The 26,947-nt window shown below is 44.4% G+C and overlaps 1 protein-coding gene across 3 annotated transcripts in view; it reads left to right on the top strand.

Annotated features, from left to right (window-relative positions):
- LOC147692494 (ras-related protein ORAB-1-like) overlaps positions 1–26,947 on the top strand; it is a 188,821-nt gene that overhangs the window by 3,054 nt on the left and 158,820 nt on the right. Inside the window, exon 1 of one of the 3 annotated variants that reach the window (XM_086938703.1) lies at positions 23,646–23,799. The exons of the other annotated variants lie outside the window; for them this stretch is intronic. The gene's annotated coding sequence lies outside the window, so the exon portion shown is untranslated. Of the gene's footprint in view, positions 1–23,645; positions 23,800–26,947 lie in introns of those variants that run through there. 3 annotated transcript variants of the gene reach the window in all.

The raw sequence follows: 26,947 nt of genomic DNA, 5'->3' as shown, positions 1-26,947 counted from the left end.
TTAAGAACCGAGTCAACGAAGGCTGAGGTTTGTCTTTTATCTTATACCAGAGGATATGTGCCATCTGAATGATATCCCTTTTGCCTGAGGCCTGCATAGCTATACTAATCTGTGTAAACTGAGGAACGCATTTGGTCTAAGTCCTGATTTGGTCAAATCTGTGTAACCCCAGGGATAGCCTCACTGTCTCTGGCCATATCTATGTGTAGGAGTGACAATGTTGCTGTTTAAAGTCTGATTACAAGTTAATCTAACAATTGAACCCTGCTCTCTGTCAGAGTTTGTCAAATCTGTGTAACTTGAGGTGTAGTATTGCTGCTTAATGCCTGAATTTACTGAGACATAGCACTGTGGTTTTAATTCCCTAGTTTATAAAATCTGTATATCCGAGGAGTTGCTGTATCTAAAATCTGAGCCTGTTGCGTCTCTTGCTCAAGTATTGACAGTGGGGAAAAAATCCTACAATGGATGATCTTGATCTCGGAAGACTGTTCCCATGTAATTTCTCTTCTATCTTTTCAGTACTCTCCTAGACAAAGAAATGGGGGAGGTAATGCCTCAGAGATCAGCAATTTCACTGATATATATACATGTTATCTCATGCTTTTGGCTATTTATTCATTTGAAATCAAGTTTTTCATATGAAAGCAAACCATTCCCCTCTGATCCTCGGTTTTAAATGTCAATTGGATAAAGTTCACTAGAAGTTCAGGTCGGTTATGCATCCAGACCGTGGCGATGTTTAGCCAGTCAGCTGAAATTAAACTAATCAAAATCAGAAATTCTTCTCCACGTGGCGAGCTGACCTCTGACCTTGGAGGCAAATGACCGGACCTCAAGTACAGTTAGTATCTGCATCTTCAATCATAGACTCTAAATTGTTCATGAAGTCACCTCTTACCATCCGATGCTCTTGTGAAAAGATCCATTTTGTGGTTCCTTCTTTTTGTTACTGCGGCCAGCACATTTGTTTTCTGCATTTATGCTTAACTTGCTTGTAATGAGTTAGCATGCTGCAACCAGAACAGTTCTGAATGAGTCAGAAACATTTTGCGTGTCCTTCTTATATGCATAGGTTTTCAGTCTATAGGCATTGCATTTCATTATTATTATTATTATTATTATTATTATTATTATTATTATTATTATTATAAAAAATATATAGATTACAATTGCTACCTACACAGGTGTCCTAGGGATGATAATAGCCAAGTAATGACGTGTGCAACAGCAAACCTGAGAGGTAAAGCTAGGTTTTTAAGGCCTTCCTAAATGCCAAGAACTCTCTTGTAGAGCGCAGGGACTGAGGTTAGCTATTCCAGAGATGTGCAGCTTGCAATTAAAATTCTCTGCCTCATGCTTTCTCTGATCTGAACTTGTTTAAGGTTTGCATCAACAGAGCTCAAAAGGCATATGAGTCGATATCGTTTGAACTACTGGTTCTGAAACTATAGCCCTAACTTGAGAATGGTTTTTGTGTACAATGCAGAGTGCATTAAACATAACCTTCTTAGACAGAGGCAGCAAATGTAGTGCATAAAGGCCACCAGATGTAAACGATTGGTGTGGCTGTAGCAGTTCTAGTCTGTCAGCAGAAGTTTGGAGCAGCTAAAGTCACTTCAGGGTATATCCTGGAGCACCCAGAAATAGAGAATTGCAACATTCTGCTTTAAATAATTGATTTTACTATAAAAGGACACCTACGTTCAGGGAGAAGAGCAAGAATTTTACAAAGGCCCCGTATCAAGCAGAAGCTGGAGGATGACACTTTATTTACAGGACTGGACAGTGACAGGTCATCAATTTGATGAACCAAATTACAGACTTAGATTGAAACACAAAGTATAGAATCACCTGACTATGGCCAGAAATTAGGAGTAAGAGCTCTCGAAGGCCGGCAGTAGAGCAAGTCGGGATTTCCATCTTGTCTCCTTTAAATTTCAAGGAGTTCCCAGCTTACCATGAAGTACTATCCTGCATACCTTTATGAAAGACCTTAAAAGGATAAGGGATATAGTGATCAACATATAATGAACTGAGTGTCCTAGGCATAATTCATGAAGTTTACTCCATGGGCTCTAATCAGCTGTGCTAATGGCCTTAAAAACAAGTTTAATAAAGTAGTTCTTAGTGGAGACCCAGTGGAACACCGTGACCCAAAGCTTAAATTTGGACTTAAAAGAAGTAAGACAAACCTCTTGGGATCTGTTTTCTAGATATGATGTACACCAATTCAACACTTTTTCTCCAATACCAACCTCTGTTAAACTGGTGATCAGAGTATAATTGGATACCGTTGTGACTGAAGCAGACAAATCAAGTAAGACAAAGGCCACAAGTGACCTTTGTCTGCTGACGTTCTCAGGTCGTCTAAGACCGAGACAAGAGTGTATTCAGTAGTATATGCCGGCAAAAAACCTGATCGGGCAGTGCCCAGCAGTTGGTGATGCTCCACAGAGCCCGAAATCCACTTATTAATATATTTGTCCATGATTTTTGCTGGAAAGTGGAGGAGAGCTAAGGGCCGTTAAGTTGCTCAGATTTGAAGTGTCCTAATTAAGTTTTTTAAGCAGCTGAATACCATGGCCTCTTTCTATTCCAAGGGCATGGTTCCTGGGCCTCGACAGTTAATACAGATTGCCAATAGGTGTTTGGCCTAGGACAAGGACATATTCCTCTAAATCCTAGGAGATGTAGGATCCGGAGGTGAAGCTGAGGACATAGAATTTGCAATTATGAAGGATTCAAGATCCATCAACCAAAGCTAGTTGGATTTTGGGACCTAGATGTACAAACATTAGGAATACTGATTTACTAACTTTGATTCCCTGCAAATCGCAATTAGGAAATCGGTATTCCTAATGGATGAAACTCATTGAGTTTCATTGGCAGACTTCTTGTGGGTCACAAATCGACCTACCACATTAATATTAATGAGGTAGGTGGCAGTTTGCGATCCATTAGGAATCACAGCCATCCCAGGGATGGTGGCCTGTTGAGGTCAGCAAACCACCATGTCTATGATTGCTTTTTAACAAAGCATTTTTTTTTCAATGCAGCCCATATTCCTTAAAGGAAAACGGGATGTGTTTAAAAAGAAGAAATTAAACCTTGAAGTTCCATTTTTAGATCTTGGCTAGACAGCGCTGTCTCGAAGAGATGTGTTGGGTTCTTTCTGTGGGCTTACAGGCTGTACATCTCCTACCACTGGAAAACCTCAGCGTTGCTCTCATTTACTTTGATGCCATTCGTCATGGCATGCTGCCATCATGCCCTCTTCTTGTGTTTGGCCCTCCCATAGTGCATTGACCAAGTACATGTCTTCTTTCACAGCTCCTGGTTTATGGAACAATTTTTTCTTTTCTTTCAAGCACTCCATAGGAGTACTTGTGTTTTCAGGCCATCTCCCTTGTATACTTAATTTCAATTTCAATTCAGTGATTTATATAGCGCGCTACATACCCAGAGGGTCTCAAGGCGCTTGGAGAAGGGTGGGGAGTTACTTGTCGAATATCCAGGTTTTAAGTTGCTTTCTGAATGCTAGGTGGTTCTGAGTGAGGCGAAGGTGAGTGGGAAGTGAGTTCCAGGTTTTAGCCGCCAGGTAGGAGAAGGATCTTCCTCCCATGGTGGTTTTGTTGATGCGAGGTACAGCAGCAAGGGCTTGGTGGGAGGAGCGTAGTTGGCGGGAGGGGGTGTAGAAGGAAAGTCGTGTGTTGAGGCATTCGGGTCCAAGTTCGTAAAGTGCTTTGTGTGCGTGGGTTAGAAGGCGGAATGTTATCCTCTTATTGATGGGGAGCCAGTGGAGGTTTTTCAGGTGACCAGAAATGTGATCTTTACGCGGAATGTCTAGAATGAGTCTGGCTGATGCGTTCTGGATGCGTTGGAGTTTTTTCTGAAGTTTTGCGGTGGTACCGGCGTATAGGGTGTTTCCGTAGTCCAGGCGGCTTGTAACCAGTGCGTGGGTGACCGTTTTTCTGGTTTCAGTGGGGATCCAGCGAAATGTTTTTTTGAGCATGCGAAGAATGTTGAAGCAAGATTATGAAACTGCGTTTATTTGTCTGGTCATCGAGAGTGAGGAGTCCAGAATGATGCCCAGGTTTCGTGCGTGGTCTGTTGGGATGGGTGCTTTTCCAAGGGATTCTGGCCACCACGAGTCGTCCCAGGCGGAGGGGGAGGTACCTAAGATAAGGACTTCTGTTTTGCCGGAATTCAGTTTCAGACTGCTGTGCTTCATCCATTCGGCTACTTCTCTCATTCCTTTATGTAGGTTGGTTTTGGCGGTGTTGGGGTCTTTGGTGAGTGAGAGGATCAGTTGAGTGTCATCAGCGTAGGAGATGATGTTGAGGTCGTGTTGACGTGCGATGGCCGCGAGGGGGCTCATGTATACGTTGAAGAGGGTGGGGCTGAGTGAAGGTCCTTGTGGCACGCCGCAGATGACTTCAGTGGCTTCTGATTTGAATGGTGGGAGGCGGACTCTCTGAGTTCTTCCGGCAAGGAACGAGGTGATCCACTCCAGTGCTTTTCCTTGAATTCCGATGTTACTGAGGCGTTGTAACAGGGTGCTATGACAAACTGTGTCGAAGGCTGCGGAGAGGTCAAGGAGGATGAGGGCGACGGTGTCACCATTGTCCAGTAGAGTTCGAATGTCGTCTGTTGCTGCGATGAGTGCGGTCTCAGTGCTGTGTTTGGCTCGGAAGCCGGACTGTGAGGAGTCGAGGGATTTGTTGCTTTCGAGGAAGGCGGCGAGCTGGTTGTTGACAGCTTTCTCGATGACTTTGGCCGGGAATGGAAGGAGAGATATGGGGCGGTAGTTTTTGAGTTCGGTGGGGTCAGCTGTGGGTTTTTTCAGAAGGGCGCTGAGTTCAGCGTGTTTCCAGCTATCTGGGAAGGTGGCGGAGGTGAGGGAGCAGTTGATGACATCACGGAGGTGGGGTGCGATGATGGAATCTGCTTTGTTGAAGATGTGGTGAGGGCATGGGTCTGAGGGGGATCCTGAGTGGATGGAGTTCATCAGGCGGATGGTATCATCCGTGGAGATTGGGTTCCAGTCATTAAGGATGTTCAAGGGGGGTGAAGGTGTGGCAGAAGGTTGGGTGGGTTGGTCTCCGGGTTGGTTGTCGAAGCTGTTATGGATGTCTGCGATTTTGTCGTGGAAGAACGAAGCTAGGGAGTCGCAGAGGTCTTGAGAGGGAGTGATGTCGTTGGAGTTGGCAATGGGGTTGGTGAATTCTTTGACGATGGTCAAGTCGGTCTTTGAATGCGGTTTTCTTGGCTGTCCAGATCAGTTGGTGGTGTATGCGGGTGGCGTTTTTGAAGGCGACTCTGGTGTTGGTGTTTGGGACTTTTTTCCAGGCCTTCGAGAGAGCGACAGAGTTTCTTGGATTTCTTAAGATCATCGTTGAACCAGGGGGCGTTTTTGTTGCCTTGTTTGATTTGACGTTTTTTCAGGGGTGCTAGGTTGTCGGCGCTGTTGGTTAGCCATTGAGTGAGGTTGATGGCTGCTTGGTTGGCGTTCGATGAATGGGCAGGGGGGTTTTGAAGAAGCGATGAGGAGATCTGGTCGTTGGTGATTTTGTTCCAGTTTCTTCGCAGAGTAGGTTGAGGATGGTTGTGGGTTGTGGTCTTTTTGTAGATAAAGTGAACGCAGCTGTGGTCCGTCCAGTGGAGAGCTGTGGTGTGACTGAAGGAGATATGTTTGCTGGAGGTGAAGATAGGGTCGAGTGTATGACCTGCGAGGTGAGTGGGGGTATCACACATACCACTAAAATGCATGCACGTGTACGTAAACCAATGCATTTCTTAAAAAATTATTTAAACTCGAACATCACTTTTTTTTTTTTGCATGATCTGATGGTATTGGATCGCTTACTCCGTCGTCCGTCTTGCCGTAGTGCGAACACAAGCAGATGTTATAGGAGCGCTTTAGCTACTCACCAGTTACATTACACAATGACACATTAATTTTTGTTGCTGGTCCTGCTCAATTAAGGTTTTTTTCCCATCGTTGCTTGGCCATCTCCCTATCCCATCCTGCTTCCCTGCTTGACCCGTCCCCCCCATACCTCCCTTGTTGCTGCTGCTTTTTAAAAAACATTTTGCACGATCCAATGGAATTTGAGCACTTGTTCCATCCTCCATCTTGCCATAGTGCCTACACTAGCCAATGGTATTGGAGCGCTTTCAGTGCTCACCAGCTACAGAACAGTTAGACTGCCTGTTTGTTTAAGAATCGGGGGCCAATGAAGATCTGGCCTGGACATTGCGGTCGCTACACCACCAGGTTTTGCATTCTGTGATTCTGGCGGGCCTCCTGACCTATCGTCTGCCTGGCCCCAAAAAGCAGTTCATTATGAACTGGCATCAAGTACATAAGTCCTTTATCTTCTGTGGTAGTCTCACCATTCTGGGTGATTTACATTTATTTTCATTTGTAAGAAGAGAGGGACTGTGATACCAGGGTCTACTCGACCTAATGCACAGTTTCGGCCTTAGCCAGTGGGTCAGTACCCCAAATCATAAACCCGAACACACGTTGAATGGGATCTTTTCCAATCAAGAGACCCTGGTAATGTTTTGAGTACACAAGGGACATGTGGCGGAAAGTACATTAGGCATCGCTAAGAGCGTCAGAAATTGGAGAAAAATCATGGCTGGCAATTTCTCAGAGCTCCTGTTAAAATTCAAAGAGAATGATCTTAAGGGTCCAGGCTTACTGGCAGAGAATGTTAACAATTGGTGAGGTCAGCCATTGAGTAGGGCGCCAATCCGGCCAGACCCTCCTGAGGGTAGGAAGAAACCCTCTACCCCATGGTTCTCTGAGGAGCTCAAGGAGTTTCAAAAGCAATGTTGGATGCAGGAACGTAGCTGAAGATTGGCTCCTGAATTGGGGTAGAAAATGAAACATAAGGAGCTCATTCTCAAATACAAGTTGGCTATCAAGAAGGCGAAAGCGGTATATTTCTCCCAGAGAATTAGATCACCTATTAAAGTTCATAAGGAACTTTTTAACACTGTGCGTGCCTTCTTGGCATCTCTTGCACATTAAGCGGTGGAGAACTCACAGGCTTTCTGTAATAAGGTTGCGTATTTCTTCAAAGATAAGATCTTTGCCAATTTCCTGTGCCTATGGATAGTCCTGGTAATTTCGAGAAGGTGAGGAGAGAGCTATAGCTCTCTATAAGGAGGGTGTGACCACATCTTGCTTAACCCCAGATGTTTAGCCAGGTTCTCCTCACTTCCTGCATCTAAAATAAAGACTGTTGGGAGGAACTACTTTGGGCTCACTGGGCGATCCCTGTCCGCAGCTGGTCCCTGACCTGAATGTGGATGCCTTGGAGAAGGTCTATTCTCAGGTTCTGGAGTCTGGACTTTACCCATAGGGTTGAAGGGAGGCATTTGTCACCCCTCTGAAGAAAAAAACTGTGGGGGACTCCAGCGATTGAAAAAAAAAAATGTGCACCCTAATTTGTTACTGCCCGCTCCAGCTAAACTCTTGGAGAAGCATATAAATCGTGATCCAACCCAGTTTCTCCTGGATCAAGAACTGCTGGACCACTCTCAAAACAGGTTCAGTAGGAATCACAGCACCGAATCTGCGCTTATAGCAACTGCTGACTCGATTCGCAGGCAAGTCAACCAAAGTGGTGTGGCTATTGTTGTGCTGCTAGGCCTGTCCGCAGCCTTTGACACCATATTTCCATCCCTGTTGGTGCGAAGGCTGCATCATGCTAGGCTGAAGGACATGGCGCTCAATTTGCTGGAGTCTTTCCTGTTGGATAGGATGCTCAAGGTTCGCTGTGGGGACTTCAGAGCCTCCTTTCCAGCTCCCCCTGTGGTGTTCCACAAGGGTACTACTTAAGCCAGACCCTATTTAATTTATTGTCGCCCACTTGGCGAAGATGTGCGCTCTTTTGGTTTTCTGGTGTCCTATGCAGATGCCACTCAGATCATCGTTCACATCGATGACTGGGAAGAGTTGGCTGACAGGTTCAGGGCTTGCATGATGGAGATCAGCAAGTGGATGAGTGGGTCCTGGCTCAAAATTAATGGGGAGAAAACGAGAACTTAGTCTTCGGAAGGGATAGTTCCATTTGGAATGACCGCTGGTGGCCAGAAATGTGTGATTCTGTGGCCAAGAACCTGGGTGTGATTTTGACTTTTGACACCCAGGTGAATAGGACTGAATAAACGGATCCTGATTCTGGATCATCAAGATCTTGAAGAAAATTCTACTGTTTCTCCCAAAAGAGCTTAGGGTGTCAGTGGTCAATGCGCTCATCACCTCTTACTTAGACTACTGCAATGCTCGGTATTTGAATGTTAAACAGTTCTCCCTAAACAAGCTTCAAACCTGACATAATGCGACTGCTCGCTTGGTCCTGGGAGTACCTAAACATTGTTCAGTCTAGGAGGGATTGAGGCACCTACACTGGCTCTCAGTTCAGAATCTGGTGTTTTTAGGCTCTTTGCTTAGTTTACAAGGTTATGCACTTGCAAGGGTCATCTTACCTCAGAACCACCTTTAATTGGTATGCCCCTACGAGTTCCCTGGGATCTGTGGGCCTATGGAATGTGGTTGTTCCTAGGTGCAGGAAAGCTATGTGAGGGGAAACAGGACTTCACAGTGGCAGCTGCCAGGCTGTGGAATTCCCTCCCGGAATATGTCAGGAGTTTAAATACAAACCTGATATTTCGTAGGCAGGTGAAAACTTAGTTATTCTCAAACTGGCCCTCCCTAAAGTCCCCGTCCGCGACCGGACAGGGCCCGAGGCCAAGATCTCTGCACAAACTATGCAAACCCACATTCAGTATGATAAACAGGAACTGCTAACATTGCGACCCCCCAGGGAGGAGCCCTGTTGGCACTCTATGGAAGCTCTTACACTCCGAGACTGTCCACTATGTTCCTTCAAAGGTATGAGGGAACCGCATAGCGGGACAGGCAATAAGACTATCCAGGGAAGGTCTGCTGAATTGTAGCTCATTAAGTAAGCATAGCAGTCAGATCTGGGATCTCCTTTTGGATGAGAAACTTGACTTTCTCTTCCTAACGGAGACTTGGTTAGGGGAACACTCTGATCCAGAGATAATAGAAGCAATCCCACCGTCCTACTCCCTGGCCAGGTTAGATAGGAGTGAAGGAAGAGGAGGGGGAATTGCCATTGTCATCAAATCTCCGATGGAATGTACCTTAGAGCCCATAAATATAGACAACTGTGAAGCAGGCTGTTTCTCTCTGAAACTGGGGCCCCAATACTCTGTGTCGGGGATTCTTGTTTATAGACCCCCAGGTGGACTGAAGAACTTTAAATCTAGTTTGGTGGAGGGTATTGTTCATCTGGCAACTAGAAAGAGCAGACTTCTGGTATTAGGAGACCTCAATATTTGAAGATGAGCAGGATAAGGAAGCCAGTAATCTAAGCCTAGACCTACAGGCACTACAAATCGATTTAAAAAATCATACCCCCACCCATAAACAGGGCCATCTATTAGACCCAATATTCTGTAGTTGGGACGGAGTAAGGGTTGATATGCCCCTTCCGGTCCCGTGGTCAGACCACTACTTGGTCCCATTTAAAATTCTTATTTTAACCACTGACTCTCACAGAGTGGAGAATAAAAGATACCCCCGCCGCAAATGGAAACAATTCTCACAAGATGCGTTTAACGAACTGCTGCTAGAAGGGGGTCCACCGAGGGGTGACGACTGTGAAAGCGCACTCAAAAGGCTAGAAGAGCGCATTCTCGGGGCCCTTGATAAGATAGCCCCGATGTATCTTGCCAAGACAGGGAACAGAGAAAGGAAATCAGCTCCTTGGTTTACACCCGATCTACAAGCGGCTATATCGGCTTGTAAAAAAATGGAACTGAGATGGCGGATAGACTTCTGCCCTCTGAGTAAGTTAAACTACAAGGAGGCGCAGAAAAAATATCAAATGATGGTACGTGGAGCTAAAGCCACCCATTATAAGAAACGTATTGGGGAGGCAGAAAACTCATCGAAAGAGCTTTTTAAAATCTTCAAAGAGATCTCGGTGGTACTTAACCCAACCACCCATGACACTGACTTGGTAGCAGAATCGAACAAAATAGCTGAGTACTTTGCAGGAAAGGTCAGGAACATATATGCTACCTTCTCCAATAAACCAGAAGATGGAACAAAATTTGAAGTAATCAGGGCAGCAGACAACACAGAAGGGGGATTGAAATTCTTCTCGGTTCCTCCCCCAGAGATGCTCCGTAGCCTCTGTCAGGGAATCAAATCGGGTTCCCCTCGAGACCCGGCCCCTCCTAGGGTAATGGGAGAAAGCCTCTCGGTACTGGAGCCATACATCAGGCATACACTCCAGATATCTTTTTCCACAGTATATCTCCCGGAAGACTGGAAAAAAGCGATTGTGCTTCCCATAAAGAAAAAGCCCAATATAAGCCAGGACATACTGGAGAATCTGAGACCTATTTCTCTGCTCCCGTATTTAGCCAAAGTGGCGGAGAAAGTTGCTAATTGTCAACTAATGACACATCTAGAGAAAACTAATATCCTGCACCCCTCTCAATCGGGCTTCCGGGCGGGCTTCTCCACGGAGACAGCCCTCCTGAGAGCGACTGAGATCCTAAGATCCGGATGCCGGTAACACCATGGCCTTGGTGATGCTCGACCTCAGTGCGGCATTAGACACTGTAGCCCACTCCATCTTACTACAATGTCTAGTTAAAGCGAGTGTCACCAGCTCCGCACTGGGGTGGCTGAAGTCCTTCCTCACAGGCAGAAGCTTTCAGGTACAACGAGGCTCTTGTAGATCAGCAGAGATGGCCTTAGAACAGGGGGTACCTCAGGGCTCTACCCTGAGTCCAACTCTATTCAATCTTTACATGACCCCCCTGGCCGAAGTGGTGCGAGCGTACGGGGTAGAGTTGGTCTCCTACGCAGGCGACACCCAACTGCTGATCTCTCTGTCTCAAGCACCATCAACGGCGGCATCCAATTTTAAGGCCTGCATGCAAGCACTAGCAGAATGGATGGACGCACATTGCTTGAAACTAAATGGATCTAAAACTGAGGTAATGGTTGTGGGTGGGAGCAACCTGAGCTGGACTCCAGACTGGTGGCCAACGTGTCTGGGTCCTACGCCTGTTCCCTGTAAAGAAGCCAAAAACTTGGGAATATGGGTTGATCCCACTCTGTCCTACGAAGGCCACATTCGTTGCCTCGTAGGAAAGTGTTTCGGGGTTCTGAAAACACTAAATCGCACCCTTGTTTTACTCCTGCTGGATGCCAGACGCACTATGACTCAGGCGCTGGTGACATCCCGTATGGACTACAGGAACGTCTTGTTCTTGGCTGCCACAGAACACAGTCTAGAGCGCCTACAAGTCCTCCAAAACACAGCAGCTCGTCTTGTTCTACGACTCCCCAGAAGAGCAGCATCCAAACCAACATTAGCAGCCCTACACTGGCTACCGGTCAAAAAAAGAGTGATGTTCAAAGCTCTCTTAATGTGTCATAGGATACTCCAACATAAAGCTCCTCCCTATCTTCAGGATCTAGTACTTGGGTATGAGCCGACCAGAGCATTACGCTCAGAGGGGATGGGTCTGCTGACGATCCCCCGTGTAAAAAGAGCGAAACTCGGTGGTCGCTCTTTTAGAGCTGTAGTGGCAAAAAACTGGAACGCTCTACCTATTTCCCTAAGACTGGAAGAATCGGAAACTAAATTTAGAACTCTGCTAAAAACATACTTATATAATCTATAAGCAGCTGAATAGGCGGTGGGAACTGGGATGTCTGTTTATGATAACTTGTTCTCCACAGCGCGGGGACACGCCGGAAAGGCGTCACCAGGCTCTTTAGAAACTACCTTATTATTATTATTATTATTATTATAAGAGTCAGCGCATTGCTTTGGTTCTCTCTGCTCCGGGTTCTCACCCGCCACACAGTCTCAATCAGCTCAGCACTTCAGTCCGTTCTGGTTTTACGTGCTCCAGAAGTTCTGCAATTACAATTACATTACACAATAACACATTAATTGGCGTAAGCAGGGGGGAAGCGTAAGTGATTTGCCCAGATTCACAAATTATTTAGCCAACACAGAGATTCGAACCTAGTTCCTCTGTCGACAGTTCTGGACTTTATTGCGCACAGATACATCATTACCCATTGTACTAGCTATGGCGAAATTCCTAGGTTGGGCCTGGATCTTGAGGGCGCGTCAAATTGCACATTGTCCTTGATTAGATTTTTTTTTTAACTTTATTTTAGCATTCAATAAAAATACAAGCATGGGCCTACAACCGCGGGGGCCGGCCGCTAGACAAATTATGACCGCCGATATCACAGTACGACACAGCTCATCAGCCGACAACCCAGAGGTCTGGCAGCGATTCAGGATAAAACTTGTATTAGAATGCACAACTGGGTTCCAGGATGAGACAGAGGTTCCATTTTATATTAGATAAGAGAGGATCAGGTGCAATACAATCAAACAGAAGAATGCGGGGGACAGGGTAAGAGACAGGATTTGCATATAATAACCGCTATAATGGAGCATTGGCGCCAAAGCATATAAATCAGTACAAACGACAACACAATACACATTCAATGTTGCGCCAGTTCTCAGGGCCTGCCCACCCGGAAATCAGGATATCATAAAAGCATAAGCACTAAATACAAGCACACAATAAGAATCCGAATGATTCATAGCTATACTGATCCTTTAAGGAAAGAAAGAGAAGGAAAAGAAAGGCCATAGAAATAAAAAAGGCAAAATAAAAAAACCCTTTCCAGCCCCCCACCCTGCACCCCTGCAAATGGCTACAGCCTGACCCCACTAGCAGTGTGCCTGTCGCCCCTAATAACTAAAACCCTAAAGGTAGGAAAAAGAGTGGAGGAGGGCTTATCCATTTGGGCTCCCAGCCCCTTTAGTCCCCCTGCCAGAAACAGCCACCCCCTATCACTAAAAGACAAACGTATGACAACACTATAGAAGAAATTAGAGGGTACCGTGATACACCGCCCAGCCTCTTAGATCAAACAGTTGCAAGTCGAACACTTGTAAAAGCCACTCCAACCCTTCCAGTCCTAGTTGAACTTAACCTTGGCCCTTCCGAACAAGCATACGAACCCCCCCCCCCCAGCGAGACCCAAAGGCACACAAAGAAGTAATAAAGGAGAAGAGAGTCATTCAGAGTCAATCCATGGCGACTCGCAGGCAGTGAGTCCACAAGAACTTCAGACGCAGAAGAACTCTCCCTCTTAGATGAACAGTCCCAATGTATCCTGCACAGGAGTCATAGAGTCACCAAGAAAGGAGAAGATGACAACAAAATGAATGGAAAGTCACAAACAAAAGTCTCCGGGAGGGGAACGCCTTTTGATATATCCAAAGTCGATAGTGGTGGAAGGTTCGGCAATACAATGACATCCTCAGGAACACCGTCTCCCAGGGCACCATCCGATGGTTCCAATACTTGTTTCCTCACAGGGTTCTCGCACGGAGTCAAAATGGCCGCGGTTTGAATGGCTGCAGAGTCCTGTTCCAACAGTAAGGCTGGGTCCGGTTCCACCAGGAGCATCTCAGATAGGCGCGTGTCCAATATGCTCAATAAGACATCCACATGTGAGCGAAACGCCCAAATTTCTGCCAGTATTGACCTCAGCGATGGCTCATGCACCGTTCGATCCATAGTCTCATGCACGACACCAATCACAATCACCTCCCTGGGTGAATCTGGCATCCTCGGTGGGGACAAACAGGATCACGAACGTGCAGATGCGGAGGGTGACCGGTCTTTATTCGCAGCCACGGTCTTCCCGGTTAAGGCCGCAGGCCAGAGACCCTGAACCACCGAACCCCGGTAGGCCCAATACCGGGTCCGCGGGACGGGGACCCCCACCGCAGCCAACAGCGAGCAGAATCACTCCTCCATCGATACTGAGCAATAGAAACGATCGCCGCCAAATTCGGGCTTAAACAAAGCCTCCACTCCGATTGACCGGACCCAGCCTGGGTCTCCCGGCCGATGTTGTTGCACTGCAGCCCGGCTGTGAAAGTACTCGAGGCCCCGGCTTCACCGCTGCAGTAGGCCGCAAACTTCAACTCGATGGAACTTCGTCAAACAAGCCGATAAAAGTTTCTGGATTTCACCATCGGAGTGCGGAACAGTTCACACACAGAGACTAGGCGTAAAATCAAGATAATGTACAGGATATTGTGGCGGGTTACGGAGGTCGGCGGAGCCGGGAGCCTAAGCAGCCATCTTGTTTGCTGACGTAGCTCCTCCCTGTCCTTGATTAGATTTAATAACTTTTTATACTGTTTTTGTAGTGTGTATATGTCCAATGTTTCATTCTTTTAACCTGAGGTTTTTACTGGTTTTAAAACTTGTTTTTATTCATGGGGTTTTAAATGAATTTATGTATGATATCTGTTTTAAATTAGGACCCTTATGGCTCTATATACTTTTATGATTGTAAGAATAGAATAAAGCTTTAAAAAAGAAAAAAAAAGATTTGCCCAGATTCACAAATTATTTAGCCAACACAGAGATTTGAACCTAGTTCCCCCGTCGACAGTTCTGGACTTTACGCCACATCTGCACTTCACTTCAAACTGCTCAACTGTTTCCCACTTCCATATTTATTAATCAAGAACCCATCAAACCCGAACAAGCATTGGCAAAACCAAGAGATCTCTTCAATGCCCGAGGTATTAGCCTTGTCAATGTGAATGTATTTTAGCCGTGTTGTCTAGCAGCACATCTGCTGTTCAGCATGGCTGAAAGTCACTGAAAAAAGTGATATGATGCGGCCAGCACAGGCCATGTCATAGTGCTTTTTTCTGTTAGGAGGGGCAGGACAGTAAAATCCACATGGGTGTGAAGAGACTCTGTGTCGGTTTAACATCCTGGGATTCTAGGCTGTCAGTACCTTTCAGTCATGCTGAACAGCAGATGTGCTGCTAGACAACATGGCTAAAAGGCATTCACATTGACCAGGCCTAAAGCTCGGGCATTGCCAAGACCTATTGACTTTGCCAATGCATGTTTAAGAGCAGACAGTGGTCCTTGACACCACTGCCTACTCTTAAAAAATATTATTGGAGATAATTTTATACAACGAGGCTGAGGCAATAAGCCATCGCACCTAACACTTTAGTGTAGCAAAATTAACGAGGCTGAGGCAATAAACCATCGCATTTATTACTTTAGTGAGGTAAAATTACCAATAGCATAAAGTAGTGCACTTACCCCGAAGACCAGCCCCTTCATCTTCCTCACAGGAATAGATCCATGAACAATTGCAAAATCAAATGGCCCAGCACCACAATTTTGGTACCATATGATAAACTTCAGTTCAAAACGATTCAGCACAATTATTTAACATAATGCACAGACTCCATTATTTTTGTTCAGAAGTAATTCCTTTATTCATGTTCTTCTTCCTTTATTTCTGTTTTAAAAGCTGTTCTTTATTTCAAATGAAGGCAACGCGTTTTGCCAGAGAACTTCTTCAGGGCTACAGAAACATATAAAATACAGTTTAAAAAACCCATACATAGAATTTTTTTTCTCCACTAAATCAAAAAAAATATGGAAGGAAGAAAGAAAGTGACAAAAGAATTACATATGCCCCATTACAAATGTGATTTTAAAATATTTTAGGACTCGAGTATAAAGCACACTCCTAAATAGTGCCTTACAGTTGATTAATCAATAAGCCGGTCTCTATTTATTAGAAATTTATAACTGCGCATCAGATTTCCCTAAAACAGTTTGTCATTTGATAAAATTCATATATATTAGTCCTGAGTCCATTTCTCTAAAATGTTATTTTCAGGAAGAGGCTTGATCATTAGCTCCTTCTTTATTTGATTCATTCATCTTATCTCAAAGTTCAATCCAAGGTTATGTATTTTCTATCTATTATTATTATAGTTAGTACAGGTGAAAACACTTTTATTATGAGGTATGATAAGCCATAACTTCACGTGGAGGTTCCTCTGAATAGGACAGTATGATAATGTCATGGAATTAGTTGTGTACTGACTTTTTGGCAAATTTCCCTAGGACCTGTAAAAGATGTGAAAGGAACGTATTTTTTCAAAAATGTATGGATCAATAAACAACATTACATTTCCAAACTTTAAACAACCCAGTCAGGAGAAGGGCAAAAATTCTACCTTTTGAGGGAAGGTACCCAATAATGGACATGCCACTCTGTTTAGAGAGTCTTGGAGCTAAGTATCTCCTACCAGAGTTGACGTTTAGTGCACCATAGTCACAAATTCTTGTAGGGATTTCTTGTCTGTGATGGCTGTCGTTTTATGGATCCTAATAGTAATATATAAAGAGTTTTGGAGTGAAATGGAATGCCTGTGTCATTCATGAGGTGAAAAGCTTTATAATATCTTCTACTTTTCCTAAACATTGAGTAACCAGAATCCATGTCACATCATTCTATAATGTCAGTACTCTACTAGTTTGTGCAATTCAGTTGTCCGGGCGGGAGGGGAGTGCCTTATACAGGCACCAACTATCATGTATTGACAGATATTGAGCCACTTCACACCCTCCAGAGCAGCACTCCATACAAGCGACAAGTGGATTGCCGAATTGCCAGTATCAGATTAATTCATTATTAGTTCAAACGTTATTGGTCCAAAATGAGTACATTACTGCTCATTAGTGACAGACATCCCGACATGCCTCTGGTCAAACCTCGGGTAAGAGAATGTATTATTCAAAGTTGCAAACATACATTCTACCTCAGTGTTAGAACCCTTACATACCGTTTCTATTGTGCAAAATAGTGAAAGGCAGGTGCAACTCGGACACATCTCTAATCAATCTTTGGTAAGAAACCACAACCTTAAAATTGCAAGCCACATTATTTTGGTACTGTTTTGACCTAAACCTCCAGCATAACGAAGAGGATTACAATCATAAGGTATTTCTCAAAATGATCAAACCTATCATATATTGTTGGTTTTGCTCGTTTTAGTAGAAGCCCAATGTGCAGGTCTGGGGCCACTGTTTGGTATCAACAAAAGCATGGCTTCCAGATTATTTAGATTGTATCCTCGTCCTTTGTCAGTCATGAGACTATGTATGGCCTTATATTGCGTTGTAAAATCCTGGAATTTAACAAAGGTTACAGGGAGAGACTACATTAAATTAAGATCACCTTTAAATGTACCGGGAATTGGCCACATACACTTTACAGAGCGTGTAAATTCTTCGAGTTGCACCATTATCATATTGTGAATAACAGTAATTTATAAAACTAACAACACTTTAAATTACCAAAATCGCTATATATTAAAACCCAGTCAAAAGGGATACATCTCATAAAAAAGTGAGGTGTGTTAATTCTCGATGTTACATTTAATATTCTGTGGCTACCGATTTAAAAACCCTTTCAGATATAAAATGTGAAGCTAACAAAGGCAAAATTATAGAATCCATAGCTGTAAGAAAACTCGCCTAAAAACACAACCACAGTCCCCCCTCTGTTATGCTTACCAGTTAGTTTGATGGCTCACGATTCAAACGAAATCCTGTGTTGTGTTACCAAAGCACAAGGGGTTGCTGTCGGACTCTGGAGTTCAATAGCCCTCCAAATTGGCACCACCTGGTGGCTACATTTGGCCAACCCTGTGTGTTGCTTTTACCTGGCCGCCATCTTTTAATGTTGTATGTGTCCAAAGATTATCAAAAATGACCTTCTCCAGCCCGTACTCGCCCTAATAATATTAAACACACAAAAGTACTTTGAGCATTTCCTTGTGCCCGTGAAGTACCAATGAGGGGGAAAAAAGTTTTATAAAGTTGGATCGCAATTTGCAGTATAGAATGAGAAGTCTTGTGTAGTGCGACTGTCAAAGCATGCACACTTGACCATGTCCCAATTTCTTATCAAACACAAGAAAGCCCAGCTGCCATCTTTAACTCTCTATAAATGACTTTCTCTGGCTCATACTTTTCCTGGAAAATGTTAAACACACGTAAGTACTTGCAGCATTTCCTTGTGGCCATAAAGAGCCAATGGTGAAAATCGAGTTTTATAAAGCTGGATTGTAATTTGGAGTATAGAATGATGAGTGTTATGCAGTGCACCTGTCAAGGCATATATTAAATATTAATATTTATTTATTATCATTTACATTCTCACAAATCCTTTGGCGACCCCTTCCACTTTAAGAATGGGTCACCACCAGTTTTAAACTTGAGGTAAAGTATTTCTGTTTTGCGACCAGAATACGGTCACAAAAAAGTAATACATACCATACCGATTCTGCATTTGGAAGGGACTCACTAAACATGCCCCTTTCAAATACCGAATCCCAAGTGCTAAATGCGATTTGGTAGCAAGTTACCGAATCACAATTTTTACATTTGAAAAAGCATTGTTTCAGTCTCAAACGGCCTTATTCTGTTAATCTGGCTTTTTGCGACCCGAAAAATGCTTTGTACATCTGACCTCAGTTTCAGAATCACCAGCCATACTGACTACATTCTGGCTGTGGTCTAGTTTTTCGCCTTTAATTAGCAGATTCTCTGCTCACCCCAGGCTTACAAAAGTGTTAACTTTTTCCTCAAGAAAAGTTGAAAAGATTACCAGAGATATTGTGAATGTTCAGATGTCTGTATAGTGCAAGATGGATTATCCATGTTCGATACAATGGAGGAAATCTTTTTGTCAGCATTTGGGGCGACTAGGCTTTTTGTGTGAAATAATCTGCCTTAGTGATGGTAGTTCGCTTACTATAGGCTATTAAAGTATCGTTAAGCTTTAGTTTTATCTCTGAGGTATAGCCATTGTTTCTCTGCTCTCTTGTAGTATAACTTAACATCTCTAAGAGCATCATTACATCAAGCCACAGAGAAGCGAGTGCACTGTTGTATTTTTATAAGTATCCAGTGCTTGTATAGCCACTCCTTGTAGGTAATATATTCCATGTCAACTAAGTCGACTGCTGTGTTTTTTAAGTAGTGTTGAGAGTGTCTGTCATCTCATTGTAGGACCATTTTGCCCTTGGTCGACCTAGAGCAGGTTTATTCATTGTAACGTTGCTCGATTTTAATCCTATCCTGAGTCATATGTTAGAAGAAAGTCAGGCAATGTTCTGTCCACACCTGAGGCTCTATTTTCACCTTAGAGACAAGCTAGATGGAGGAAAAATCTACCAAATGACCCTTCTTATGGGTAGGGGCCAAAAAGCCAATTGCTCTAAACCCAATCCCGTCATTGAATTAACAAGGTTCATTGCATGAGACTTAGAAATATCAGCCCACACATTAAAATAAAAACAGAACAGAGGTATGATAGTTGGTTATAAGCTTGCGCTCAGTTGATATTGGTAATTACACAACATATAAGGCTGCTCCCAGGGATAACGGTGACGTCTATCACTCCGCCACCATTTGATGTGGACATCATCCTCAACAACAAATTTATATACGTTGTATCCCGGGCAAGAGAGAGTCCTATGTTCCAAAGTAATTTACAAATCCATAAGATAGGTTCCGGTCCACATGTGTAGTTAGTCTTCTTCTTTTATTATTTTCACAACAGCAACCTTGTGGATCCTAGCCAACACGTGTTTCGTCTAGCAGCAAAATATGCACATAGACTTCATCAGGGCAATATGTGTTGGCTAGGATCCACAAGGTTGCTGTTGAGAAAATAATAAAGGAAGAAGACTAACTACACATGTGGACTGGAACCTATATTTTACACACATTAAAATCACCCAATATAAGAAATGTTCTGTGGGATAATATTAGCAATGTGATGATATATATTAGAAATTTCACAAAATTGGTGGCCATTCCTGGGAAGCTATAACACAAATGCTTGGATACTGTTATGTGTGGTGAGAGTCCTAGTAGTTCAACTTGGAGAAGTGCAATTAATTTTAAAATGTTCGTAGTCCCCTTTGTTTTAAATATAATCACTAACCCGCCCCCTCTATAACTGGGACGATGTAAAAATATTTTGAAGCCCTCCAACAGGCTCTCCCCAAATCACTGTCTTAGTCAATTGATGGCCAGATTTCTGTCACAAAAAACAGATCTAACCCTTTGGAAAATAGTATTTCATGGATTTTCTCAGCATGATTTTTTAAATAGTGTGTATTGATCAACGTTTAAATTATCTTTATTTTTTTAACATTGTGATGGCTGAGGGGGGGGGCTTCAAAAAGATCTAACACATAGGCAAGCAGGCTTAACCGATGTCAGCTAACATATCCACGCTACTTCTTATTTTAACTGTAATCCTTTTAAATTAGAGCAGGTTGAGGGACCCATAACCCACCCTTAAAAGTTCTCCTTTAAATACCTTAGGCTTTCCTTCAGTGTTTATTTGGGCAGCATGGCTGGCATGGAGCTTGGATGGGTGCAGAAAGGCTTGCCTTTGGAGTGCCAGCTGTGCTAGTCAGCTGAGTGGCCTCGCGCCAGGCAGCCTTAAAGGGGCATGGGCCTGCTTCACCGTAGAAAAGCATCTAGAACACCAACAAGAGGACATCAAGTATAGTACAAATTCCAAGGATAAATAATGATGTCTGGCTGATGTGTACTCCGCGTCGGTCCAAGCAGGAACAAACACAGACAAATTTTAATTTTAGAGATCAGCCTGATAGCAATTGAGGGTTCTGCCTGTAGCATCAACAAGAGGGAAAGTGTGCTTACCTCCTCAAACAGGGGCCGTGCTATGAATTCTGGTTGTAATTAAACACAATCAGTATCTGGCTGAGTAGCCAACTATATTTAGGTGCTTAATAATCCATGCCATTGTGAACTAATTTAAACGCAGAAATCCATTTTTAAAAATAGACAATGCCTTAAACATTGAGCTTGTCGAACGGTATGACCATTTTTTATCAGAGAAAATGTATTTCTAAGCATGCTTTTCAATTATACCTCTGTGATTGATACTTTTACCTTTCTTCGTTCTGGTTAAACTTGGTAGATGGTCTTTTAGGCCCCACTCTATGGAACCCTTTACATTGCATATCCAGCTGGAATATGCTCACCTAAAGTTCAGTGGAATACAGATCACTCTAATTACCAAAATAAATATTAGCTGGTAGTCCATTTTGGATAAACTGTTACAGCTAGACAACTAATTTTGGGTGTAAAATCCCCTTATAAAAAAGATCTAACATGGGAACGTGTCTTCGTATGCAGTGGTCTCACTGCTTTCTAATGCTTCGGTTCGCAAGAGCTGTGTAGCCTGATCGGTTTCCAAGAGCTAGGCCTGTATGATTATGTAATCTGTTGGATACCACTGCTGTTTTGAGATGTGTAAAGATGTTTAAACCTGGGTGAAATCTCAGCTGTTTTAATGGCTGAGCTTGTAAGATGTATATTAAAGGAGGGACACTCATGGTCCCTGCAATGTTAAGCGTGGGTTCTGTAAGTTCGATGTAAATTGGGGGATATCTCTCCACCTAATGCTTGAGCTAATGAGATTTGTGTTTTTGTGACCCTAATGTGTAACATCTTGAACTCTAGAAAATATGTGAAGCTTGATGGTTAGAAAAACTGTAATGCAGAGTCATGCTTTCTGTATCACCTGGTGGATAGACATGCAATGCAAGGTTTGGGCCTTTGTAGTACATGCAATTTGAGGGGTGACCCTCTAACGGAGATTTTAATGTCGGTGACACATACACGGTCGTGATGCACTGGAATGCATCCAGTAAGTTGTAGGCAGAGGTCGACGTGGGCGGGATCTTTGTGGCACGACGACCCATACTTTTTAAGTGGAAAAAAAACAAGTTCTCCTACTTTTTTTAAAGTCAGTCGTCCGGAACCGTTAATTCTGAAAGTTGCAATGCCTAAGCTGAAAGGGAAACAAAGGAAGTCTACAGGGAAAGAAGCCGGTTTTCTCTCCAAATTGCCTGTTACCTGAAAAAAATATAAGGTTATCCAATTGGTTAGTCTGCAAATGTAAAGGCTGCTTGATTGGAAGCCCGTGTTGGCTTTAATTGATAGAGACACGTGAAGCTTTACGAGGAAAAAAGAAGTATCCATTTGAGGGGTAATGGAAGGGTATTATCATCTTAGTTCTGGAACGCGTGCTTTTAGTGGAAACGTATAAAAAATGTTGTCTACGTTGTCAGTTTGGCTACGTATTAGTAAAATCTGTGTTTTTGAAAGCACTCTTTTCCTTAAACCTAAATCTATGAGCTCATTTTGTCGCAGCTTATTTTATTCTGTGTGTAATGCAAATGTAAACCGATGGCCTACATATTCACAGTGCTTTTTTTTCACAGGCTGGAGCCTTGTATAACTAAAAATATGTAAGTTACTTAACCCGCTCCCTCCCTCCACCTCCCCTCCCCACTGCACCAACCAGAGCTACATTCTGTGGCTCTGTGCTTTAAGTCAGACCGCTTAAGTGGTTCCATTAACCGAGTGAAGTTTCCTAAATAAAATACTGTATTTCCAACCAATCAGTTAAACTTGCATTTACTTTTTCACTTTTTGTGTGTGCATTATTTTATATAATGATAAAAACAAAGGATGTCTTTTGGTCGAACAGAAGTAGCTATTTATATCTAGGTCCTGAAGAAAGCAGTGGCGTACCTATAGCCACGTATGCTGAAACATGTTGACCCTACTAGCTTGCAGATATTTTGTTAAATCTGCTAGTTCATTCTCTTGGTTTTAATGTTGGGAGAGTTGAGAGAACCTATTAAAATTGTACCTTTCTACTTAATCTCTACCCAATTTTATATACTTTATTATTTTTTCACTACACACTTTTTTGCACTGCAATTCAGTTACCCTGATATATTTAAAACTTTCGGTCCTACCCTTCACATACTTTATTACTCACATTGGGTTGGCTGTCTGTCACGAAAACAACTAGTGATAGACCATACTTTCTCCTGGACAAAGGAGAGCCCAAATGATGAATAGGGCGGTACCGTGTGGGAACTGATGGGCACCTTTTCCAAACTTAGGAATTGTGTGTTGTTGGTTACACTTTTCGTACTTTTTGCTTAGTCACTTGCTTTTGGTTAGGCTACGCTCAAGTTATCACAGTTGAACCCTTCTTTTTCTGTTCGACCAACAGACATCCTTTGTTGTTATCATTAAGTAATATTTGGGCGTGTGTCTGCATAGGTCGTTAATCTAGCCCTTGGACCCTCGACCAGTGTTTGTTTTTTGCATTATTTTATATGCAGTTACTAGAAAGTAAAAGACAAGAAAAAACAGAATGTTTTTCTTTTTAACGACTGCTTTAAACCCCAACGAACCCCCCCCCCCCCCCCCCACACACACACACACACATTCATCGACCCTGCACGCACTGCGCTCAAGATGACAGTTCCCATTTTAGTTATAAACTTCGACCCCTGGTAGTATGTTGATATATACTTCAATAATTATTTAACGCCCATTTTCTACGTATTTTCTAGCTTTGATCGTAGTTTAGATGCACAGGGTTTAACACTCACTCCATCTAAGCACCCATCGTTGTGGCCTATTTCCAGGAGAGCCGTTCTGTAGACTGACAGCGTCCCAGGACACTCCCTCATTGGGAGACAGCTGCAACATGGATGTAACGCAATCGTTTCCGCCCTGATCAATAAATGATTAAGCTGTAACGTTGCCGGGTGTATGCTGGCCCCGTATCAACCCTGCTTCTCAAAGGGAACCTGTATCTTTCTTCCTGCCGAACTTCCAAATGGGACTTTTACCTCCCCGCATCACATTTTGAAGTGCTTGGACGGGGCAGGCCTCCTCCAGTTGCAAAAGGGACAGAAGACGCAACCAAAGACGGTAAGTAGGGGGAGGGGGAAGCCATCGACACTGGTTAATTAATACGCACGTTGTCATTGTCCTCCGACCAGCAGCAGCCTGTAATCGAGGCCCTGTGCAGCCTGATTGCCGCGCAGCTTTCTCTGCGGCATTTTGTACAGTCCTACCTTCCTAAGAGCCATAACCTTTTCGAAAAGCATGTATTGCCCCTTAAACCACCTGCCTAGAGGCTAGTTTCCGACAGTGCAGGAGTTGTAATGGCACCGAGGGTATCGGGTGGCACTTTGGATCTCAATTATGGGGCTTTTACGAAATCGAGCAAGCAGGTTAATTGGTGCAGTAGGTGCACTTGCACCGGGGTCCCTTGAACCCTAATAATTGCTGTATTTTACTACTCAAGAGCGGGGAAATTTTCCTTGCTTGTTCCAGGGCCCCGGGCGTGCTTCTACTGCGAGCAAGGGGCCAGAGAGACGCGCTTCCTTCCTTGCATCAGGGCCCAAGCACTATTGTATGCCCTTGTCTTTAAGACACCTTTTCTGGATTTGTTTGCCACTTCCGCAAATACTTTGCTAACTCGAGGCTGTGCTTGCATGACGAGCTCCCAAATTCTGTCGCTCATGGAGTAGGGCCAAGAGACTTTTGGGAGTACACTGTGGACAGGTCTTTAAGTGGGATGAAAAAACTAGGGGGAGGGTGTCTCTCAAAGGGGCGTAGCCAATGTAATTAAGGGCGTGGATTAAACCACTTAAGCTAAAAAACTGTGCTTAGCATAGTGTGCCGCCCGACTTGTATTTTGCGGTTTGTCATTGCATCCAGATATTTGATACAAGTCAGGACTATTGGCTTTGTCAATGGTTGTTAGTTGCATACAATAAATAAGCAGCAACTATGGCTTGTAGGCAGGGTCGGATTGGGATCACAATTCGGCCCGGGCACTGACGAAAAAAGTGGCCCACATTCAAGAGGCGTGGCCCATATTTAAGGGGCGTGGCCCACATTCAAGGGGCGTGCCCTTTCATGAAACACCATTTGCACAGACAAGGAATGAAAGTGGGAGTATACTGCTCTTGCACAGGACACTGGGCCAAGGTGACAATGGCCTACATGCTGAGCAACTAAAAAAAATAGCAAGGCCCCTTTCTGTCACAAAATTATTCCAGCCCTCCAGCACAGGAGCACCTGAAAAGCAGCAAAGCCCCTGCTATTACTAACCTACTTAGCCCTCCCCAGACCTTCAGCTCAGGAGCACATAAACGGAGGTAAGGCCCCTGCAATTATTAAATTAATCAGCCCTCCAGGCCTCTGGAAAATGTCCTGGCAGGGGAGCACAAAACACAGCTTTCTGGGTCATCCAAGGTAGCCAGGTAGCCAGGGGGGAAGCTGAGGTGAAGCTGGTGCATGGGAAGTGCCTTCCCAGTGTGTTCTGGCAGTTTGAGTGTTTACCATTTACTGTAGTATTACCCTTGTACCTGTGTATGGTACCCTTTTGTAACTTGCACACGTCACTTTTCTCTGGTATCACACTGTATGCTACCTCTCACTTTTGTTTGCTTTAGATACATACTTGCACAAGTGCCACCATTGCCTACGTAACGTTTGTTCTTGTGCTGGAGTGTCTGCCATTTATTGCAGTATTATACCTCTGCTTGTACTTTGTACGCTTTTGTAACCTGCACACATCACTTTTTCCTCCTGTAATGTACCGATTGCTACCTCATGTATTTTGGTTGCTCACTATTGTCACTTTTGATTCATGTAACTTAACGTTTGCTATTGTAATTTGTCCACTTGTAATTTTTCTCCTCATGTATTATTGCTGTTCCTAGTGTGAAGCGCTCTGACACCTTCGGGTAAAGTCCGTGCTATATAAAATCTCATAAATAAATAAATAAAATAAAAAAATTCCAAACATCACCTGGCCCTCACAGCAAGACCCATTCTTCCTCGCCCACTATGCCCTGAACGTGAAGGGCTGTGGGCGAGGTGTTAAGACTAACACCGTTTCTGGGCTGCATGGGCCCCAGGGGGGCCCGAAGTGAAAATGGCTCAAAGGCCTGAGAAACACTTGGCCCCCAGGGAGGCCGATTCTTGCAAACAATCACCCCTCCCCAGCCCAGCCTCAGTTTTATTGCTTGGCAGGGCAGGGGTGAAGGAGAGGCCACAGCTGACAATAGCTGTCCGGCCGCACAGTGAGGCTGCTTTCATTTTCTCTGTCTGTCTCCGTGCATTCTGTGGGTCGGTTTTTTAGGTCTCGCCTAGACGAAGCAAAAGCGAAGCTTTTGCGTCTAGGGCGAGACAACTTATGCAATCACTTTAGGGGGAATGTAGACAGCAGACTGTCACGAGCTTCTCCTGCCGGAGATTGTAGCTCGTGAGCGCGCACGTCGCCGTAGGCTCCCACACGCATGCGCACATACACACACTGCATACACACACACACACACGCATCCCCCCTTAAAGAAAGGCTCACGCACGCATGCGCACATACACACACTGCATACACACACACACACGCACCCCCCCTTAAAGAAAGGCTCACGCACGCATGCGCACATACACACACTGCATACACACACACACACACACACACACACACACACACGCACCCCCCTTAAACAGACACACGCGCAGACAGACGCACGCACGCATAGACACACTACAACAGACACACGCGCGTACACCCCACCCCCACTCACCCCTCCTCTCCCTCAACACACTCACCTGTTCTGGCGGTGCTCGGCGGCGGTTGTGCCTCTCGGGCGGCGGTAGCGCTTTGCGGGGCTCTCTCACCACATGAGAGCCCCGCCTTCCCCATGCGCCCGGTCGCTCTTCACCCGGTCCCCCATCTCGGGACCGGGACCGGGACTCGATCAGGAGCCCTCGGGGCTCCTCGGACAGTGGCTTCCCTCTCGCGCGGCGATGGGGGCGGGACTTGCGATTGGCCAGCTGCCCAACCGCTTCCGGGTCGTCGCAGGCAGCGCGGCGGCCCGGCGGGAACTTGTTTCCTTTGCTTTTTATGAATTGTTTAGTTATTCCATTTGCTACTGGAGGCCTCTTTTATTTTGATGTCCGGGGCCATTTGTTCCCCAAGTCCGACAAAGGCCTTTTGTCCATGTCGGGGGCAGCCTTCAATCAGACTTTTGCGCAGCAGGGTCCTGGAGCACTGCCT

This window comes from Lissotriton vulgaris, chromosome 9, assembly GCF_964263255.1.
Source record: "Lissotriton vulgaris chromosome 9, aLisVul1.2, whole genome shotgun sequence".
Taxonomy (NCBI): Eukaryota; Metazoa; Chordata; class Amphibia; order Caudata; family Salamandridae; genus Lissotriton; species Lissotriton vulgaris.
Note: the sequence above shows the minus strand (reverse complement) of the source record. Positions and strands in the feature narration are given on the sequence as shown.